This window comes from Ascaphus truei, chromosome 5 (genome assembly GCF_040206685.1).
Source record: "Ascaphus truei isolate aAscTru1 chromosome 5, aAscTru1.hap1, whole genome shotgun sequence".
Classification (NCBI taxonomy): Eukaryota; Metazoa; Chordata; class Amphibia; order Anura; family Ascaphidae; genus Ascaphus; species Ascaphus truei.
This window is the reverse complement of record NC_134487.1, coordinates 86,885,151-86,897,504: the sequence shown is the minus strand read 5'-3', so window position 1 is coordinate 86,897,504 and position 12,354 is coordinate 86,885,151. Positions and strand designations below refer to the sequence as shown.

General features: G+C 39.3%; 1 protein-coding gene across 1 annotated transcript in view; it reads left to right on the top strand.

Annotated features, from left to right (window-relative positions):
* The window catches only part of TAFA2 (TAFA chemokine like family member 2), a 605,483-nt gene that overhangs the window by 535,756 nt on the left and 57,373 nt on the right, over positions 1-12,354 (top strand). The window lies entirely within an intron of this gene.

Below are 12,354 nucleotides of genomic sequence, written 5' to 3'. Positions count from 1 at the left end.
CTTAGTATGCAACACTGCAGAAAATGTCAATGTATTTCTTAAATTGTAATACAAATGTATTTGATATCTTATTAATGGTGTGTCTGTAGAGCTGCAGAGTGTGTGTGTGTGTGTACTGCACCGACACACTTTATTCGAGCAAATACCCGGTATGTACCTGGCAGATACCTGGAATGCGCCGCTCCTCACCTCTGACAAGCCCTGTTGCATTTGCCTTCCCAGCCTGGGTTCATGCCTGGCTGATGGGCGGCTGATCTGTTAAATGATAATGATTAGGATTTAATAGGCTGCAATGCTTCGCGTGTCTACCAGATGGCATAAATTCATGAATTGTAATGCAGTATATATATATATATATATACTGTGCAGTATTGCAGCCAGCGGGAATAAAATGCTTCAATCCCTGCCTGGAAAATACCTCAATGCACTCGGGCAGAAAACAGTCACAAACCTCAATACACCCGGGTATACCCGAATTCGTGGGACTAGCCGAGCTCGAATAAAGTGTGTCGCCAGTGTACAGAGGAGATCTGCAGAGTTTGTGTGGAGGCTGCACAGTGTGTGTGTATACAGTATATAGAGTGGGGGACAGCTCTGTGTGTGTGTGTGTATCTATAATCTATAATCTCTCTCTCTCTATATATATATATATATAGATAGATACAATACAATTTTATTTTAATAATACAAATCTATATCTATACAAAAATGTCCATTTTTTTTTTTTTTTAAAAAGCCTACATTTAGCATATAATAGTAATAATCTACTCAGAACAGGACAATTCTGGCCAATAATGTCCTGGCTGGGTTAAAGTCCCTCTGCTTCGCCTCAGGCCTTCTACTCTTACAGCCAGAGCATTATTGGCCCGTAATGCCTTGTTCTTCAGAGATTATTACTTACATAATTCACTGAGTTACTTCTCATTTTCAAGTATCTCTTGGGCACAGTTATGATGACAATATTTCGTTACATTAACTGAACAGAGGTTATACATTAAATTTACAGACATTTCATGGACAGTTTAGAGATAATATGAGATTTATTTGCATCTGTAGCGGGGTACCCCCTGGCTACTAAATCTACCCAATGGGCTGGCAGTAAACCTTGGTGTTCACAGGTTTGCCAGTAGTTATCATGGGGTTTTCCCCCTTCATCCTTTGGTGCTGTGCTTGAGTAACAGCAGGGGGTGGCATATCCTATTGTGGCTGGGCCAACGGGATGCCCACCCGCTGGCTGTACTTAAGGGCAGGACCACCCAAAAGTGGAGCGGTTGTCCATTCCCATGAGGAAGGCAGGTCACGACTGGAAGACTGAGATTGGGGCCTTTCCATATGCTCTTCCCTCCGGGGACGAGTAGAGTGACTATACATCTGCCTCTGCTAGGGCGATGGGGAAGAGCTAGGACGGCTGCGGGTGCCCTAGGCCCATAGTGACTGTCCATGCACTATCTCTGGTGATATCTGAAAGAAGAGACTGTGATATGGCAGGTGACTGCTGAGTACCTGTATTACTGCAATAAGAGTAGTAATAAACCTGTTCCTGTTTTGCAATATACTTCCTGCCTGGTATGTGATCTAATTGGGGGGAGATTTTCAGTTCTACCGTGGGAGATTGCCTCCATATCCCTGGGGCCTACGGCAGATGGAGGCGCTGCCCTGCTAAGTATTACGTGGGGTATGGACCCCAGAATCCGGTTCCTGTGTCCCGAAGTTACCACGGACGACTCAGCCATCCTGTTACCAGCAGGTATGCACCACCAACACCTAGTAATGCGATTGGGAGGGGGGGGGGGTAACACTGTTACACATATAACTAGCTTTAAGAAAAGCATGTTAAGTCAGGGAATCTAACTTCCTTTCCTATTTTAGTTAACATCTCATTATGAGCCCTGTTGATCTGCGCCTAAGAAATGAGAAAACATGATATTTCACAATCCTCATGCAGTCCATTAAGTTTCTCAGAGTTCAGGGGAGCGCAGGTTCAATATGAAATGGAAGAGGAATATAACATAGTGCAAATAGAGTATAAAATGGTGATATGTGTTCAACACTAGGTCAAATGGAGACTCATGTGGTGTCAATCAAATACGGGCATTTCAGAGATCAGTGGCAGTGAGCTTGACTCTGGTATATGATGTGAAAGCCTCAATCGGGTATGATGATACAGGATGTCACTCGTGGAATTTCACCAATCAGGGTATGGAAGAAAAAAGCATCCATAGAGTTATCCAATAAAAATTTAATTTATAGAAACAATAAAATGAACACATACACAGTGTCATAAGAATACAGACACATAAAATGCTGATGTCATCAGATTCGGTTATTCCCCGCTTCCTCCGTCACCGACCTCTCTGTCTCAGCTCCACACTATCCGAATTGATCATCTGTGGGGCTGCAGGTAAGTGTCCTGATGATAGGAGGGTCTTTGGAGCGAGCTCTCACGTTCACGAGACAGCCCGACACAATGCTAAGGGGGAATGGTCTGGAGATCTCTGGAGTCCTCTGATGATGTCACGAGGTCGACTCTACGCGTTTCATTGGGCGTGTAGCTTCGTCAGGAGTCAACTGGGCTACACCCCCCCCCTAAATTTCTGCCTACTGATGCTATGAATTTGTGGGCTCTGATGGTAGATATGTATTCAGAGACCCTCTGCCTTATAGCTTTTGTAATTTCCCCTACATACGTATTTAAGTCTGACACCTGTATTTCAAAATTAAGGATGGGCACTTTCACTTGTGTTTTGGTCTTGCTGGTAAAACAATTTTCGTTTTTTCATTTTGAACATGATAAAATCTTTGGGGTTTGACTTTGGTTGTACCAAAATGCTGTTCTTTTCTATGTACAGTATATCGTTATTTATAAGGCACCCACAGTGTACTCAGCTCTTTACAAAAGAGACAATACAATACATGGAACCATATAACAATAAATGCAATAAATAAAAGTAGGCACTATGACAGGAAATTCCTGCCCCGGAGAGCTTACAATCCACTATTACTTATAGAAACATCAGGTAAGTGCAGTAGATGGCAGTACTTGGCTACAATGTTTGTGTAGATTTTTTATAGTAGCCATGAGTCCGCACCATTAAAATGCTTTTTTCAAGTATAACTTATAGGTGGGAGAGATGGTGCTTGGCAAATATCAAATGTGAGAATGTTACACAGGTCCTTACCAGTGAGGATGTATAGAACGCCAGTGCATCAGAAAAACAAGTCCTTAGATATTTGTAGCATCTGCAGTTGAAAAGCTCCCAATAAGCTGTATAATGCAATAAAGTTACCTTAATAGGGTTTAAGGGACTAGTATTTAATGCCATAGGCACCAATAATGAATAGTACAACCAATGTCCCATATAGTGAGAATAAAGGGGTATGGCAACCCACAGGTAAAACTCACTCTTAAATTCCAGAATCCAGGGGAGTATTTCACAGCAGGGATAAGTAGCGTGCAGTCCACCAGTATCAGAAGCAGGAACAGGTAGAAAAACGGCAGTGCAGTAACAAGAAAACCAGGAGGAGGCTCACGGAAGCAAAAGCAAAAATGTATTTCATAAAAAGATTGGACAAAGGTCCCCCCTAGCCCCAACAAGTATCCACCTACGCGTTTCGGGCTCTATGCCCTTTCTCAAGGTGTACCCTACTCTATAGAAAGCCCGATTGACCAATCAGCTGGCATCTCCTGCTATGCGCGTCCCTATTGGATAATGGGATCGCGTCATGTACAATAAACTTTATTAAGAACAGACAAATCCCTCTATCTTGTCAATGGGATGTAAAGTCTAAGGAGAAGCCCTCCGATTGGCCACTAGGCTTGTCAATTAGTGTAACTTTATTAAGACTGGCAGAACATCTTATAACTATGTCATCTGTGACGTCAGTTATTCGGGTTCCTCACCCCGTGCAAACAAAACTTTATCAAAAAAGACAAATTTAAAAAAATGGAAAAAAATATACATAGAGAACAAAATAAGTCTAATGTTAAAAGAATAAATAAATAACTCCTAAACATAAATAAACATTGTCATTAGAAAATGGCAATATTTGCACAACAGTAACACACACAAACATGCAAAAAAGAAAAAGGTTTTCTCTTACACAAAATGCACATCAGCAACATAATAGTAAGAAAACTTTATTAATTCACTTAGATACTAATGACCTAATGTACAGTATTCTGATGTGCACATTAGGGCCCGGGGTATGTAAAAGGAGAACAAATCAAAAATGCATAAGATAAACAAGACAATATGACATCTTTTCAATCAGATGTAATATGATTTTGACACATTCCTGTATAATAAAAACAAACAAGAAGTGTACATAGATGTCATAGGAAGTGGAAATATGATGATCAAGATGAGAGAAACATATTTATCTTTAAATCCAGAGAGAAACTCAGTTCATACATAAATAAACATGTTTAAAAAAGGAAGTTCAATTTAAATCTAAACATGCCCAGAATACTTAATCAGAGTACTTGATTTAGTTAGATGGATATTACCCAGAGTCAGAAGCACAGAGAAATGAGATCAAAGGAAATGGCCAAGGTCCCAGTCTGTATTAAGTCCAAAAGGGCCCTGGGTTTTCTTGGCAGTGCACTGCCGTTTTTCTACCTGTTCCTTACCAGTAAGGGGCAGTAAGGACAAACTGCTTAAGGAAGGAGAGAGCATTAGAGGGGAAGGAGAGACAGGAGACAGTTGTGAGCAAAACACAAGGGCATGAGTTAATAAAGCTGATATGTACGGGAGAGCAGATGAGTGGAGAGCCTCAAAGGTATGTAAGTAGGAAAATTTTGTAGGTGATACAAAACTTGATGGACAGCTTGGAGAGGGATTTCAGATTTTGAGAATAATGGATGAGTGTACAGTATACAAATCCTTATTCAAAATTATTCATATAAATATTTGCATATGTGGGTGCCACATTAGAGTTACAGTATGTGGCCATACCTTGGAGATGGATGTAAAAAGATATTCAAATAGAAAACATTTTCACTTTGGATGATTTAGAGTGGATGCAAGACAAGTATGATCTGATCTGGTCTCATGAAATAGACATGCAGAACTTCCCTCACTGCTAGAAGGCCATTATTGGGGAGTATGAAGATATTGAGACTCTGGACTTCCAGAGTAACAAAAATCTAATCTCATTTTAAAGGGTTCACAATCATTAATCCTACATAAAAATCTCGAATTTTGCAGATCCTAAAATTGAAAAATAAATTAGTTTATTGGTGTCATTAGCAGCTGGACTGATTTCTGTTTTTTTAATTATTTTTTTAATCATTCCCCCTGCATGTCTTGATAGTTTACACGCTCCCACAGTATGGGGATGCTAAAACATAATTCTTATTTTATGATCCCACAGTTTTTTGCCTTCCTTTACAGTTTACTTTTCTCCAAGCCCCTTCATTTTTGTATTTTTTTGTGATTTGGATATTAGGTGTTTACAGGCATACCCCGCATTAACGTACGCAATGGGACCGGAGCATGTATGTAAAGCGAAAATGTACTTAAAGTGAAGCACTACCTTTTCCCACTTATCGATGCATGTACTGTACTGCAATCGTTATATACGTGCATAACTGATGTAAATAACGCATTTGTAACAGGCTCTATAGTCTCCTTGCTTGCGCACAGCTTTGGTACAGGTAGGGAGCTGGTATTGCTGTTCAGGACATGATGATAGGCGCATGCGTGAGCTGCCGTTTACCTATTGGGCGATATGTACTTAATTGCGAGTGTACTTAAAGTGAGTGTACTTAAAGCGGGGTATGCCTGTACTTAGTTGACTTTCCCACTGAATTACTATTTTATTGTAACTTGGAACCTCAACATGAACAAACAATTTATGGAGTGAGAATAACCCCATACAAGAATCCCTCTGACTTGCACTCAAAATACATACGTAGATATGATGATCTTAGTAACTTATCAGATTCTAATATCTAGTATAAGAGAACTAATGTTGTGATATAAATATCCTCTTATGTACCACTAATGTTCAAGAAAAAAAATAAAGTTTTATTAAACATATGACGTCAGCAAATCGTGAAAATTATTTACAGTGCTTTAAAAATTCCCCAATGAGAGGCTGCTTGTGTTAGTAAGCTTTTATCAATATCCTGGTAATAATGGATGTATAATCCGTCCACAATACAACACTAGTATATGGAGTATCCTTATCAATTGTAAGTAAATAATCAGGTATATTGTAAACTCCTATTTGGACATAGTAATCTCACATCCTTTGACTCCTCTTGGATGTATCCGGTCCGTGGAGATACAATAGTTAATCCTTTAATCTGATATTCCACTTCTAGTGTATACAAAAGAGATTTGTCTATAGCGACATACCTTTCTCAAAATAACATGCACTATAGTGCTACACACTGATGTTATCCTGATCCGGTTATAAGATACATCTGGTAAAGTATGTTGTTAGCTTTATAGGGCGGTATATTGAAGCATAGTGTATTAATCTATTGCTTCAGCTTATTATAAGAAGATGACTGGCAACCAGTCTCTTGGTCACACCTACCACTAAGGTAGTTATTGCCAAAAGAGAGCACAGATATACTTATCCTCCTATGTTAGCAACAAGTATGTGCATAAAAGACTCTAACCACAGGTCAAATACACATCAATAGAATAGTCTGCATGGAATAGCATAGATACACAGTATCATACAGTGTTATTACACATAAATGACATACTTTGTAAAGTAAGCCGATACATTGGTAGCTAAGTCAGACATTACTTGGTAACATTAGAAAAAGAGGAAAAAGTTGCATATACCCAGCTCTCTGATTGCTATTGGCAAATATCTCTGTGTGGCAAAGCAGGACAGCTGTTCGTTTGATCCAGACCAAGTTGATGCAGTAAAAATCTTGTGTATATTATCAGTATGTGTAGTCAATGCGTGCAGTGTTCAAAAACTACCTACTTATAGAAAGACAGCCTTATATCCAGCAACACACATTGCCACAGTCCGAATCTTATCTTTCAGGTAAGTGTTGATCCTTAGCATGCATTAACATGTGCATCTGCTAGTTATAATGGGGCGGTTCACAATGGTAATCTCAGCAGTTAATTTTTGCAATGCCTCACCTCCCTATAATATATTTAATTCATGTCCCGATCTCAATGCATATTAAAGATACCAAGACTGCACATTGCAGCCCTTCGGAATGAAGCAATACAACCTTTATGTGTAAGTGTGGCCAGAAACACTTTAGCAGCCTCTCATCTTTGGCGCCACCATCGTGGCGTCCGTTAAAATCCCTACGTACGTTTCGTATACTATCGTACTTTGTCATGGTTGGAGTATTTTGTTTATTGTGTTCCTTTTATGCTCTAAAACATGTCAGTGGGTCCTTAATTTACCTAACAGCTAGTTTTCTATTTGTTTGCCCTAGAATATGGATCTTTACAGTGTTGGACTTGGATATCTAAGGCCTACCGGAAATGCAAATGTAGGGCTCCCTTACCCTCTTCTCCTGCAGGGTTTTTTAGTGTGCAGGGATTAGGGTATTGTCAAGCATGCCCAGCTGGAGTCGATTAGGGAGGTGGGGGAGAGAGAGTCTAATTAAGGTGGTGACCTGGCCTTCTACCACTAGAAGTTAGGGCCACAATTCTGTATCAGCCATCCAGACACCCTTCCTATGAAAGGCCCAGTAGGACAGCTCTTCCGGGACAATTTCCCCTCCTCATTATCGGCCAGCTATAGGAGCCCACCCAAACTGAGGGCCCAACAAGGATTTCCCCTGGTCTCTGGTGAGTCAGTCCAACCCTTTAGTCGTTAGATACTATTACTTTTCTTTTTTTTAGTTTTATTTGCTTCAGCTTCTTTTTTCCTTCCCCTGTTTTTTTCCAATTTTCTATATGTTACCAGCCTTTTTAATGTTTTGCATATATGCATAATCTTTATTTGTGTTAAGTAGCCACTGTGGCGGGGAAGGGGTTAACCAGGCTTATATTGAAGGTCAAGCCCACTTGGTTAACCATGACTTTAGGGGCTTAGAGTGTCAGCTCTGGGACCCAGATGTCAAAAATGTATTACTGCAATTGTACTGTATACTGATTTTGCGACATTAAAGATATCTGCACAAGGTAAATGGGTATGAAGGGGTTAAAAGATATCTGCAGATATATATATATACAAGTGATCCGTGGGAGGCAGAGGCAGACCTGGAGAATGAGAGAGACCTAAAGAATTAGAATGGGAAGAACTGACAAAGAATTAGAAATTTCTTGAGACATAGAGACAGAGTTGTCAAGCAGAGTAGATTCATTCTCAAGTGTATTAAATGAAAAAACTCTTTTTAGTGTAAATTGACAAATAAGTTTATGGACATCGTCTACCGTATTAAATAGATCGACATCCATAGTAGGTACATATTTAAGACCCTTATTCAGAAGTGCTGTCTCAGCTATCAAAATTTTGAATCTAGGTGATTACATTCATGTGGATGTTCAGGAGGTCAGGTTAGATCTCTTGGATACTTTGCCATTCCTTTACGAAATTGGTTTGAGTGTTCACGAGTTTGATCTGTACTGTATAACATCAAGGATTGAATTAACATCCTTTTGTTCATTCATCGTAGACTGTTTTTTAATGCATCTCATTTCATGTATATTTTGCATGTTCACTTGAGTATTAAATATTTAATGGAATCTTTATGAAAAGGAAGATTTTATTTAAAAAGTGACAAAACCCCTCCATAGCAAAGCATATACCAAATGGAAATATTACTGTATGCTCATTTGCATGTCTTAGACAGGTCTGCAACCCCCTCCTTTCACCATTATCTCACAGCACACAGCACTTCCACTGCAGCAAGGGATTCTGGGAAATAACATGCAAATGAGCACACAGTGTCACCTTTTGCTTCAAAACCATTTTTAACATGGTTCCCTATAGGCTTAAGCTTGCTGCATGGTCATATCTTTGAGCACAGACAGAGTTAAGATGCATAGCCAGTAAACCCACCCACAGACAGCCGTTTTGACCTTAATAGGTCTCATCAGTGTGGGGTTGGTTATACTGGCTATGTAAAAATGAAGCAATGAGGATGGGTTTTACCATACTTAGTTAAGTTATGGTGGGTAAAAAAAGTGACAAAAACCCTCCACAGCAAAGCATATAGCAAATGGAAATATTACTGTATGCTCATTTGCATGTCTTAGACAGGTCTGCAACCCCGCCTTTCACCATTATCACCCAGCACACAGCACTTCCACTGCAGCAAGGGATTATGGGAAATGACATGCAAATGTACCTACAACAAATGGGGATTGCAATGGGTACCAGTATGGCAACACAATATACCAATATTTATTTGACAAATCTTGAACAGAGATTTCTAATCACATGCCTCCACAGCTTACAAAAATGACAGATATATTGATGATCTATGTATGGACAGAGGGCGAAGACCATCTAAAACAATTTCACAGGTCCTTTAATTCTTTCCAACTATCAATTAAGCCCAAAATACATTATTTGACAAACCTAGTGAACTTTCTGGATACAATCGTAACACTAAAAAATGGCAAACTACACACACTTGTATACATGAAGCCCACAGACAGATGTCGTTACCTCCATAACTTCATCCTATTCATACAAAACAAGCCATCATACACTGCCAGGCTATAAGATAACACTGCTTAGCCTCTGACACTAAAGACAGGAATAGACACTTGACAACTCTGTCTGAATCATTCAGACAGAAGGGATACAAGCGAAAGACTTAACACAACTTTCACATCTACACAAAAATCCCCAGAAGATCACCTGCTCCAATATAAAAGAAAGAAACAACAACATGCATACCACTACATACAACCCTGCTCAAGAGGGAATGCCAAAAATAATCAGAGATCTGCAACCCATGCTGACAGTAAATGACACATTAAAAGACATCTTCTCAAACTTTCCATCCTTGCAACCACAGAGAGATGTTAGTCAACAGAAAACATCATAACAAACTCAAAAACACTAAAAATGGTACAAAACCATGCAACATCACTGCTGCAAACATACAGTATATGCCAAGGTCCGACAGCAAGTCAAAAACATAGAACATGCAATGTTAAGGATCATGCTGTTGAACATTTAGAAATGTGGTATACATTATATGATTCAAGCAGCACATTTTTCCAAGGATGCTACAGCAGTGAAACAAGCCAAAAACTTCAAACCAAGATGAACCCACACAGGCACACAATAGCACAACATGAAAAAGGAAGATACAGTACTACACTCCAGTGGGATATCACCAGATCATTCCATAAAAATGATTTAAAAATCCAAATCCTCAAAGGAATGTTTAAAAGCACTCAAGAACATAAAACATTTTAACTAAAAATGTCCACACTTAACAATAAAACAAGAGGACTTAATAGTGATATGGGTTTCTTACCCAGTATCAGAATTTTCTGTAATGTTTCTCCATGCGTCTGTTAATTTTGGACTTTGTCCCCTTCTCCCCACCTGCACCCACACACCCCTTCACACTGCTGATGGATGCTAGGTCCTATTTATCACTATCCCTTTTATTCCATGTATTACCTGTCTGTTTAATTACTATCCCCTCTACTTTTCTCTATCCTGGATTTCCTGTTACCTCCCCCATTGTATTTTCAGTGTCTTGTTTGCTAAGATCTCCACTCCTCTGGCAATCTCCCTGTGGGCATACCTCATGTGTCTTTCCAGGGACCTCTTATCTTTTCTCTTTACTTACAGTATTCTCTCTAGGTGACCATATCACATTTCTTGGGTTCAAATATCACCTCTATGCTGATGACACAAAAATGTACTTTTCAACCCTTACCTTACACCTGCTTTACAGATTAAAGTTTCTGAATATCTCTCCGCTATATCATCCTGAATGGTCCACCACCAACGCAAACTTAACATGTCACAGACGGAGCTCTTCATACTTTCTCCAAAGCTTGGCCTTACTACCCCCTTTTACATTACTGTTGGCAGCACTATCATACAACCAGTATAACATGCACGCAGCCTGGGTGTCACATTTGACTCCTCCCACATATTCTCCTCCCACATTCACAATGTAGCTAAAACCTGTATTTTCTTCCTCCGTAACATTGCAAAGATAAAACCTTTCCAATGTCGCTCTATTGCTAAAACTCTAATGCAGGTCATCATTCTCTCCCATCTGTAATACTGTAACCTTCTACTGTCTGGCCTTCATACCTCTACCTGTCTCCGCTACAATCTATCCTAAACGCTGGTACTAGAATCACTTTCTCTCACTGCCTCTCCTACTGAAATCGTTCTCCTGGTTTCCTATTTAAATCTGTATTACAATTAATTCTCCCCTTCTCTTTTACATCTCCACTCTCATACACTCTTCGGCCCCTCCTTACATCTCAGTCCTAATTTCTCACTATATACCTGCTTGACTCTTGTATTCTGCTCAAGGATGTCTTCTCTCTGTCCCTTTTGTAGCAAAAGCCCTCCTGCCTAAAACCTTTCTCACTCATTGCCCCCACCTCTGGTATGCCCTTCCTCTCAATATCCACCCAGTACCTTCTCTATCCACGTTTAAGAACTTTTTTAAAACACACTTCTTTAACAAAGCATATGGGTAGCTACGTTCTCTGATACTATACATCTCATGCATAGACCTTGACCCCTCACAGGAACACTTAACAGAATACCCTCCTATAGTCTGTAGGTTCTCCCCACTTAACGCTTAGATTGTAAGCTTTTCAGGGCGACTCTTTTTCCTATTGTTACTTTTATGTCTGAAGTGCTAATTCCCACTGTGTGTTTTATTATTTTTATAATTATTTCCCGTGTATTACTGCTGCGAAGCGCAAGTGTACATGGATGGCGCTATATAAATAAAGATATACAGTACAAACATACATACATACTGTACATTCCTTCTCTACTTCATATGCCTTAGATTGTTATCTTGGGTTTTACATCTGTGTTAAACACATGAAATTTTTGTAAATCAGTATTGCTTTACCTAAGAAGAGAGTAGAACTCTCAAACTTGTCTTATAATATCTATTGTAAGTCAAAATAAAAAAGGTATCAACTAATAGTGCAGAATAAATTATTACTTCAGTATCACAACTGGACTAACATGGCTATTTCTATTTCATTCTTGATCTATTCGGAATTGTTCAAGCTGCTTATGTGAATGAACCAGAATAACTACATACAGTACTGTATGTTGCTCATGTGAATTCACTGTTTGTGAATCGGGTACTAGAAAATTAATGATGCCATTTTTTTTTTGGCAAAAGGAATTGTATTCTGTGAAGAAAATGCAGTCTCAGTAACTGCAACCTTTTCACAGAAATTC